At 39.0% G+C, this 7,800-nt stretch overlaps 1 pseudogene; it reads right to left on the bottom strand.

Moving 5' to 3' along the window:
- Window positions 1-327: 327 nt before the first annotated feature.
- On the bottom strand, window positions 328-615 carry LOC103001631 (SNRPN upstream reading frame protein-like; annotated as a pseudogene).
- Window positions 616-7,800: the final 7,185 nt, after the last annotated feature.

Consider the following 7,800-nt stretch of genomic DNA (forward strand, 5'->3'; position numbering starts at 1 on the left):
AGATCCTGTGTCATCCTTTGTCATGGGATTCCTCTTTGGTGTTGCTAAAGTGTATTTTGGTACTTTTCAACTTTTTTCAGAAGAGATACGTAAGAACCGTTCTAAGTCTTTGCATGTATGAAATGTCTTCATTTCACTTTCACACTTGGTTGATAGTGTGCCTGCATATAGAATTTTATGCTCAAAATATTTTTTCCTAGTTGTTTGAAAGCATTACTTCATTGCTTTCTTGCTTGCTTTTCTATTTTTTTTTTTCCTGGATAATACCTTTATTACATTGTCTGATTTTTCACTTGGAATAAGCTATCTTGATGTTCCAATACTGCTTTAACCACCTCTTGGTGTCTCAGCTAAGAATACCTGTCTTGGTTTCACCTGGAAATCCACTACAGATATTTACAGCTGCTAGATTGCACTGGGTACGACTGACACTCTTGGTTGCTCAATGAGGCTGTTCCTTCAACATTTTACTTGGACTTCTACCTCTGGCATGTGCTGGTCTATCATCTGTCTCAGGTGTAAGTGGTCCCTGGCCTGCTCCACTCCACCAGTGGCCACTTCTCTGGCTGGAATGTCAAGCATCTCCCACAGCTGGTCTGCTCTGCTCTGCCCCATTGCTTTCTTGCATCCCATGTATCAATGGAATCCCTGAAATTGTTACTTGTTTGTAGTAACCTCTTTGCCCTAACCGGCGCCCCCCCCCCCAAAGCTTTTGGTGTGTTCTCTTTATACCTGTTCTGAAATTTCAGAATGAATCTTTTTTTCTTTTTCAAACTCATCCTGTTCTATACTTAATAAGCCCTTTCAATTTGAATTTTTATATCTTATATCAACTCTGGGGTATGTTCTTCTATTATTTAAAATTTTTTTCTCTATTCTCTATTCCTGAAACTCCTGTTGGACAGGTATTGATTGGTTCTTTTAGTTGCTCTACTCCTCTTGACATTTTTTCCCTCATGTTTTCTGTCTCTGGTCTTTTTCCTCTATATTCCAGGAGATTTTCTTGCATTGCTTAGAGTTATTTTTTTATTTTGGTGATTGTATTTTTAATCTCCATGAAATCTTCATTGTTTTCCAACTGCTCTTTTTTCATAGTAGTCTCTTTTGGTTTGAATGAATACATTATCTTCTCTTTTTGGACATTGATGAGAATTCCTTGTAGCTTCTTATGTTTTATGAATTTTTTATATTTCCACTGTCTAGGTCAGTTATTTTGATATTTATTTTGGTTGTTCTCCAAATAAACTTGAGGTACAGAATTTCCTACCAACACATGGTCTTTTACTCATTTACTTGTGAATCAAGGACAAGTCCAATTGGTATAGGTGGCTTTGGTGAGGTTTCCTTTGTTCGGCTCCAAAATTAGAGCTAGATTTTGTGTTTGTCAATAGGAATGTGGATGATAGGATTTACTTTAGGGTTCTGGGGGCAGGTAGTCAGGCTGGGCCTCTCTCTAAATACCAATGCAAATTGGGTCCTCTCTGGTGTGCCAACCCCTACTCTGAATTACTATTGCATGAATACACCACATACACTGACTAAATTTCTTCAGAGATGATGTTTCCAACTTGGCCTGGGGGCAAAATCCACTGCTGCATAGAAGGATGGAGCAGGGCACCAAAGACCAAGGACAGCAGGAGTCCAGGCTCTGGTTCCATCAGTCCTGATGTATGTGCCCATCTTTGGAGTTGGGGATGAGAACATCTGTATTCGTAACACCATGGATTGAATAGGGAAGTTGTATTCCTCAGAGGAGATTCAAATGCTTTTATCTGAAGATTAAGAGAAAAGCAGTAGCTGTCCACTATAATAGGCAAGTGTGATTAATCCCACTTTATGAGTGCATTTGGTGAAATACTATGAATGAATCATAGAGGTTAGGAATGAGGAGCAGCATGATACAGTAAATCAACGTAATATAAACAACACCATTGCTGATCCTTGTGTTGATCTTTGTGGGAAAAGCTAGAGGGAATGCTTAAGTAGTTCCATCAACTTAACCTTGGCCCAGTTCACATCAGTTGGGAGCGGAGAGGAAGAGGCTCTGCAAATCATTAACATCATAGCAAAGATGCTATAGGCTCCAGTAGAGACCAACTTCCTGTTTCTGATTCACTAAATATCTTTCCCTTAAAATGATCATAGAATAATCATGGGAGAAAAATGCGGCTGTGGAAAAGACTTGTGGAATATTACAAAATGTTTGGGACCGTATTCACTCCATTAGTACTCCTCCTTTCATTTGTAGAGTTCCTATGCATTTCAAAGACTTTTTTCGGTGCTGACAGGGAAGAAAGTTCTGCCAAATTGGAACCTTTTAAATAGATCAAGATTTTCAGCTCATCCCAAACAGAGTTAGATTTGATACAGATAAATCTCAACTACATCACAATGTTGATGGGATCATTCATTTCCTTTCTTTTCAGCAGAGTAACTGCCATTCTCAAACACAGATTAAGCATTTAGCCCTAACAAATGTAGTAATCAAAATAGAGGATGATCAGCTTATCTAGTTTCCCATCTGTGCTTTGGTTGTGATGTTTAATTTTCATTTCCTCCTTTCCATTGACATGGAAGGAGGTCTGATAGCCCTTTACAGGGGATGTTGTTATTTCTTCATTCTCAAATAAGAGCTGGAATTCCATTTGGAAAGAGAAATTACATTGGGTTTAATCAATACCCTCAAAGGACTAAGAGAAAAAAAATTACCTGTTATTTGACTTTAATACGTATTTGATGCCCATGATTTGTGTTCTTATGTTAATTATAAGGTCACTAGCAATTAGATTAGCTATTATTAACATCTAAAATTGATTTAAATGCAAAAAGCATCAATACTTGAGCTAAATGTTTAAATATCATGACACTAACAAGAGACTCAGTCTTTCCAATTGAATTATTTTTTGCTTTCTGCCTTTTACAACATCGAGCATGTCTAAGAGAGGTGAAAAATACTTACTGTTGTAAAGGACAATGTAAATAACTTGCTATGGTCATAGGAATGAAGGCAATGGCACTGGTGGGAGCATTAAGTGGTAAGGATAGTTTGTGAAACTAAAGTTATCTTAGATTTAAATTTGGCAAAAGATTATGCTAATTACAAATGGCCGATGGGGGTTCTTATAGTAATAGGTTTTTTTTTAATTGGAGTATAGTTGATTTACAATATTGTGTTAGTTTCAGGTGTACAGCAAAGTGATTCAGTTATATATATTTTTTCAGATTATTTTCCATTATAGGTTACTACAAAATATTGAACATAGTTCCGTATGCTATATGGTAAATCCTTGTTGCTTATCTATTTTATGTATAGTAGTTTGTCTCGTTAATTCCATACTCCTAATTTATCCCTCCCTCACTTCCTATCCCCTTGGTAGCCATAAGTTTGTTTTCTATGCCTGTGAGTCTGTTTCTGTTTTGTAAATTCATTTGTATTATTTTTTAGATTCCACATATAAGTGATATCATGTAATATTTGTCTTTCTCTCTCTGACTTATTTCACTTAGTATGATATTCTCTAGATCCATCCATGTTGCCACAAGTGGCAATATTTCATTCTTTTTTATGGCTGAGTAATATTCCACTGTATATATACACACCACATCTTTTTAAACCAATTGTCTGTTGATCGGCACTTGGGTTGTTTCTGTGTCTTGGTTACTGTAAACAGTGCTGCTATGAACATTGAGGTGCATGTGTCTTTTTCAATTAGTTTTCTCTGGATGTATGCTCAGGAGTGGGATTGCTGGATCATATGGTGGTTTTATTTTTAGTTTTTAAGAAACCTGCATACTGTTTTCCACAGTGGCTGCACCAATTTACATTCCCACTAACAGTATAGGAGGGTTCCCTTTTCTATATATCCTCTCCAGAATTTATTTGTAGATTTTTTTTTTTTTTTTTTTTGTTAGGTTGGGTGTTTGTTGCTGCGCACGGGCTTTCTCTAGTTGCGGTGCGCGGGCCTCTCATTGCGGTGGCTTCTCTTGCTGCAGAGCACGGCCTCTAGGCACATGGGCTTCAGTGGTTGTGGCTCGCAGGCTCTAGAGCGCAGGCTCAGTAGCTGTGGCACACGGGCTTAGTTGCTCCATGGCATGTGGGATCTTCCCAGACCAGGGCTTGAACCCACATCCCCTGCATTGGCAGGCAGATTCTTGACCACTGCACCACCAGGGAAGTCCCTATTTGTAGACTTTTTGATGATAGTAAAATGGCTGATGTTTTCAAGCACTTGCCGGATGCTTGACACTGTTATTTTTCTCATTCAATTTTCACAACAATCTTATGACACAGGTACTAAGTGACTCAAGGACGATCTGCCTCCACCAAGTCACAGGTTGGGTTGAATCCCAGATCTGCTGACCACAGATCCAGAACCCATAGCCTGTATGCTATGTTTTAGCAATTGTGATTCTAGATATTCTAAACAAATGGAGTGTTGATGGAGTTTTAAAGGGTGGAAAGTTGAAAAGACATAAATTAGGAAAAATAGTGGAGTTTACAAATTACTTGCTCTTATACCAGTTTAAATCACAGAAACTCTCTTGGTAAATTTGATACTCCTATAACCCTAAATTTGGTTTGTTGAATTGGGTTCTACAATTGTAATAGTCAAATTTACAAGATTTTTAACATGTTCAAATCTTTTTTAGACTCTCCGAATTTAGAGTTGAGAGCTATCAGAGTGTATACAATCATAGGTCATAGAAACATTTAGGGATCTGAGTCTGGGAGACTAAACTTAGCTCAGTGTGTGTGGTTGTGTGTGTGTATGTGTGTGTGTGTGTGTGTGCACCCATATGTACACCTGACTGCGTGTTGGTGGTGAGGTTCTGGTTAGACAGAACTTCAGCCAAATAAATCACATTTAAACAGTCTCTGTTTAAAAACAACAAGACCTCTTGGTGCAGATTCTCCTTCTTCTTTTTTGTTTTTAAGTATCGCTTGAGAAGCTGAACATAGTTATGCAAATGTATGTCAAGTAGGCCCCACAGGCCCTAGAGAAAGTGTATAACAGGATCTTTTGTGGCTTGACAAAGGCTGCTCAGACCAAGGAGCCCTTGGTTTTCAGAGTTGGATACTAGAGAGGGAAGGTGGGGGTGAAATGAGGAAATTTGTAGAAATTCCTGAGAACCAACGGTTTCTCTTCTGTGACTCAACATTAGTAGAACATCTTGAAGGACCAAGATATATTGACGGAGGCCAATCAGTGGAAGAGGGCAACAAGAGACCCCAGATGGAATTTACCCTAAGGCAAAGGAAGTCTGATCTGGTAGCCTCAATCAGCAACAGCACACAGAGGGTCTGGGTGGTCTTGGTATGGCATGTGGTGAGGTTGGATTTCCTCCTAACATTTTCACCTTGGCAAAGAGAATGTACTTTAGAAGCAAATGAATGAACATGTGAGGGTAAAGCAACACAACTGGTACCCAAAGTCTGCAATGTTCTGGGCTGAATACCACATTGGAAGGAGTGGTTCATTCTTTCTTGTTTCAACAATTTAAAAACTAGATTAGTGGGCTTCCCTGGTGGCACAGTGGTTAAGAATCCGCCTGCCAATGCAGGGGACACGGGTTCCAGCCCTGGTTCGGGAAGATCCCACATGCTGCGGAGCAACTGGGCCAGTGCGCCACAACTAGTGAGCCTGCACTCTAGAGCCCACGAGCCACAACTACTGAAGCCCGCATGCCTAGAGCCCGTGCTCCACAACAAGAGAAGCCACCACAGTGAGAAGCCCACGCACTGCAACGAAGAGTAACCTCTGCTCGCAGCAACTAGAGAAAGCCCGCGTGCAGCAACGAAGACTCAACGCAGCCAAAAATAAATAAATAAAGAATATATTAAAAAAAAAAAAAAACTAGATTAGTTATTTGTACCACAAGCTACTAGAGCTAAAAGCATCAACATTTTAACACACACTCCAATATTCTCAAATCTGATATTCAACTTCAGATATTCAGGTTTTGACTACATTGACAATTATATTTTGAGTAAAAATTTCACGTTAGATGAATATATCCTTTACCTCAAAATATCTTATTTGTCCTAACATTTATTTCTTTTGAACTCAATTTGCTTTGCTGAAGATTATTTCAACTTTGGAATCACTAATTCCCACTATTTTGTCAAAAATGTTTTTCTATTTAGGATCTCAAAAAGTTCTGCCCATCTTTTTCTATCTTTGTTGCCATGGGAAGATCTTTCTGCAGAAGCATGTTTGCAGAAGTGTTTGGGTTATAAGAATCACCCAAATCACTGTAAGGCAGGCAGGACAGGGATCACTCTTCCCATTTTCTGGTTGAGGAAAATGAGATAAATGAAATGAGTTGAAGAAGGCCTCATAGTTGGCCAGCAGCTGGGACTTGAATGGGCTATTCTTGACTTTTAAAGCAAAAGACCCTCTTTACTCACTGTTGTGTGCTGATGATCTTTATGAATAGTTTTCTAGACTGAAAAGTGTTCTTCAAGGAGGAAGCAGATCTAAGTTCAAATCCTGAACCTTTCGCTTCTCATCTCTGGTTGGGCAAAGTACCTAAACTCTTTGAACCCTAGTGTCTTAATGTGTAGAATGGGAGGAGATGATATAAATTTTGCAGGGTTGTTAGGATTTAATGAGCTACAGGTTTTAAGTGCCTGGTATTGTAGTATTAGTATAAGAAACACCATGCAGTCTCTTTTGATGTTCTCCAACCTTTGCAAATTAGCGTATACTTTACCATTAACTTTTTGAGAATACACCAAGAGTTGTATCATAAAGACCTAAAAATCTCAGGAGAAATAAACGGTCAGCAGCTTTTAGGTCAGCATGGAGTGATACAGAGAGCTCTGATCAGCAGAATGGTTCTGATTACCATCTACCACTAATAAAAGCAAGAGTTTAAATTTCATCCATTCATTGAGCAAATCTTTATTGAACACCTATTATATGCCAGTCATTGTTCTAAGTCCTGGGGAAATAGCAATGAAGGCAAAAATACCTGCCCTTAGAGAGCTTACATTCTAGTGGCACTTATTGTATACCAGGCATTTGTTCCAGTGATCAATTGCTGTGTGATTTAATGCCCAAATTAATTATGTAAAAATAGTATTTGGGTAAAACTTGGCTGGCAATTCTTTTGCTCAGTGTGGTATTGACTGAGGTCGCTTGTTTTTTGTTCAGCTGACAGCTGGTTTGGTCTAGAGGGTGCCAAACAGGCTCATTCAGATGCCTGGCACCTGTGAGGATGGCAGGAAAGCTGAGCTCAATGGAACAAACCCCTCTCTCTCTTCATGTAGTTTCATATGGTTTTTCTAGCAGGACAGTCATACTTCTTATATGGCAGATGGCTTCCCACAGAGAGAGTGTTCCTGGAGACCAAGGCAGAAGATGAAAGTCTTCTTCTGACTCAGACTTGCAAGTCAAGCAGTATTACTTCAGTTGCATTTTATTAATGACAACTGAGGGCCTATGGCCAGTGTGGGTTCAAGGGGAGGGGAATTAGATCCCATCCTCCCATAAGAGGAATGTCCAAAAAACCGTGGCCGTCTTCAAGCTGCACTTTATGTGTGTTATCTCATTTAGTCCTTACAACAACAACTCTATGAAATAGGTACCCTTAAATTATACTCATTTTACAAACAAGGAAACTGACACAGAGAAGTTAAGTAATGTGCCCAAGATTATGCAGTCAGTCAGTTGCAGAGCCAAGATTAAAAAATGGGAATCTAGATCCAGAGTCCAATATTTTAACCACTGCACTTTACTCCTTCATATGATTTGCACTACCTTGGACAATCTATTTAAAATGACTGGGTCTCAGTTC

The sequence above is a fragment of the Balaenoptera acutorostrata genome, chromosome 3 (genome assembly GCF_949987535.1).
Source record: "Balaenoptera acutorostrata chromosome 3, mBalAcu1.1, whole genome shotgun sequence".
NCBI lineage: Eukaryota > Metazoa > Chordata > Mammalia > Artiodactyla > Balaenopteridae > Balaenoptera > Balaenoptera acutorostrata.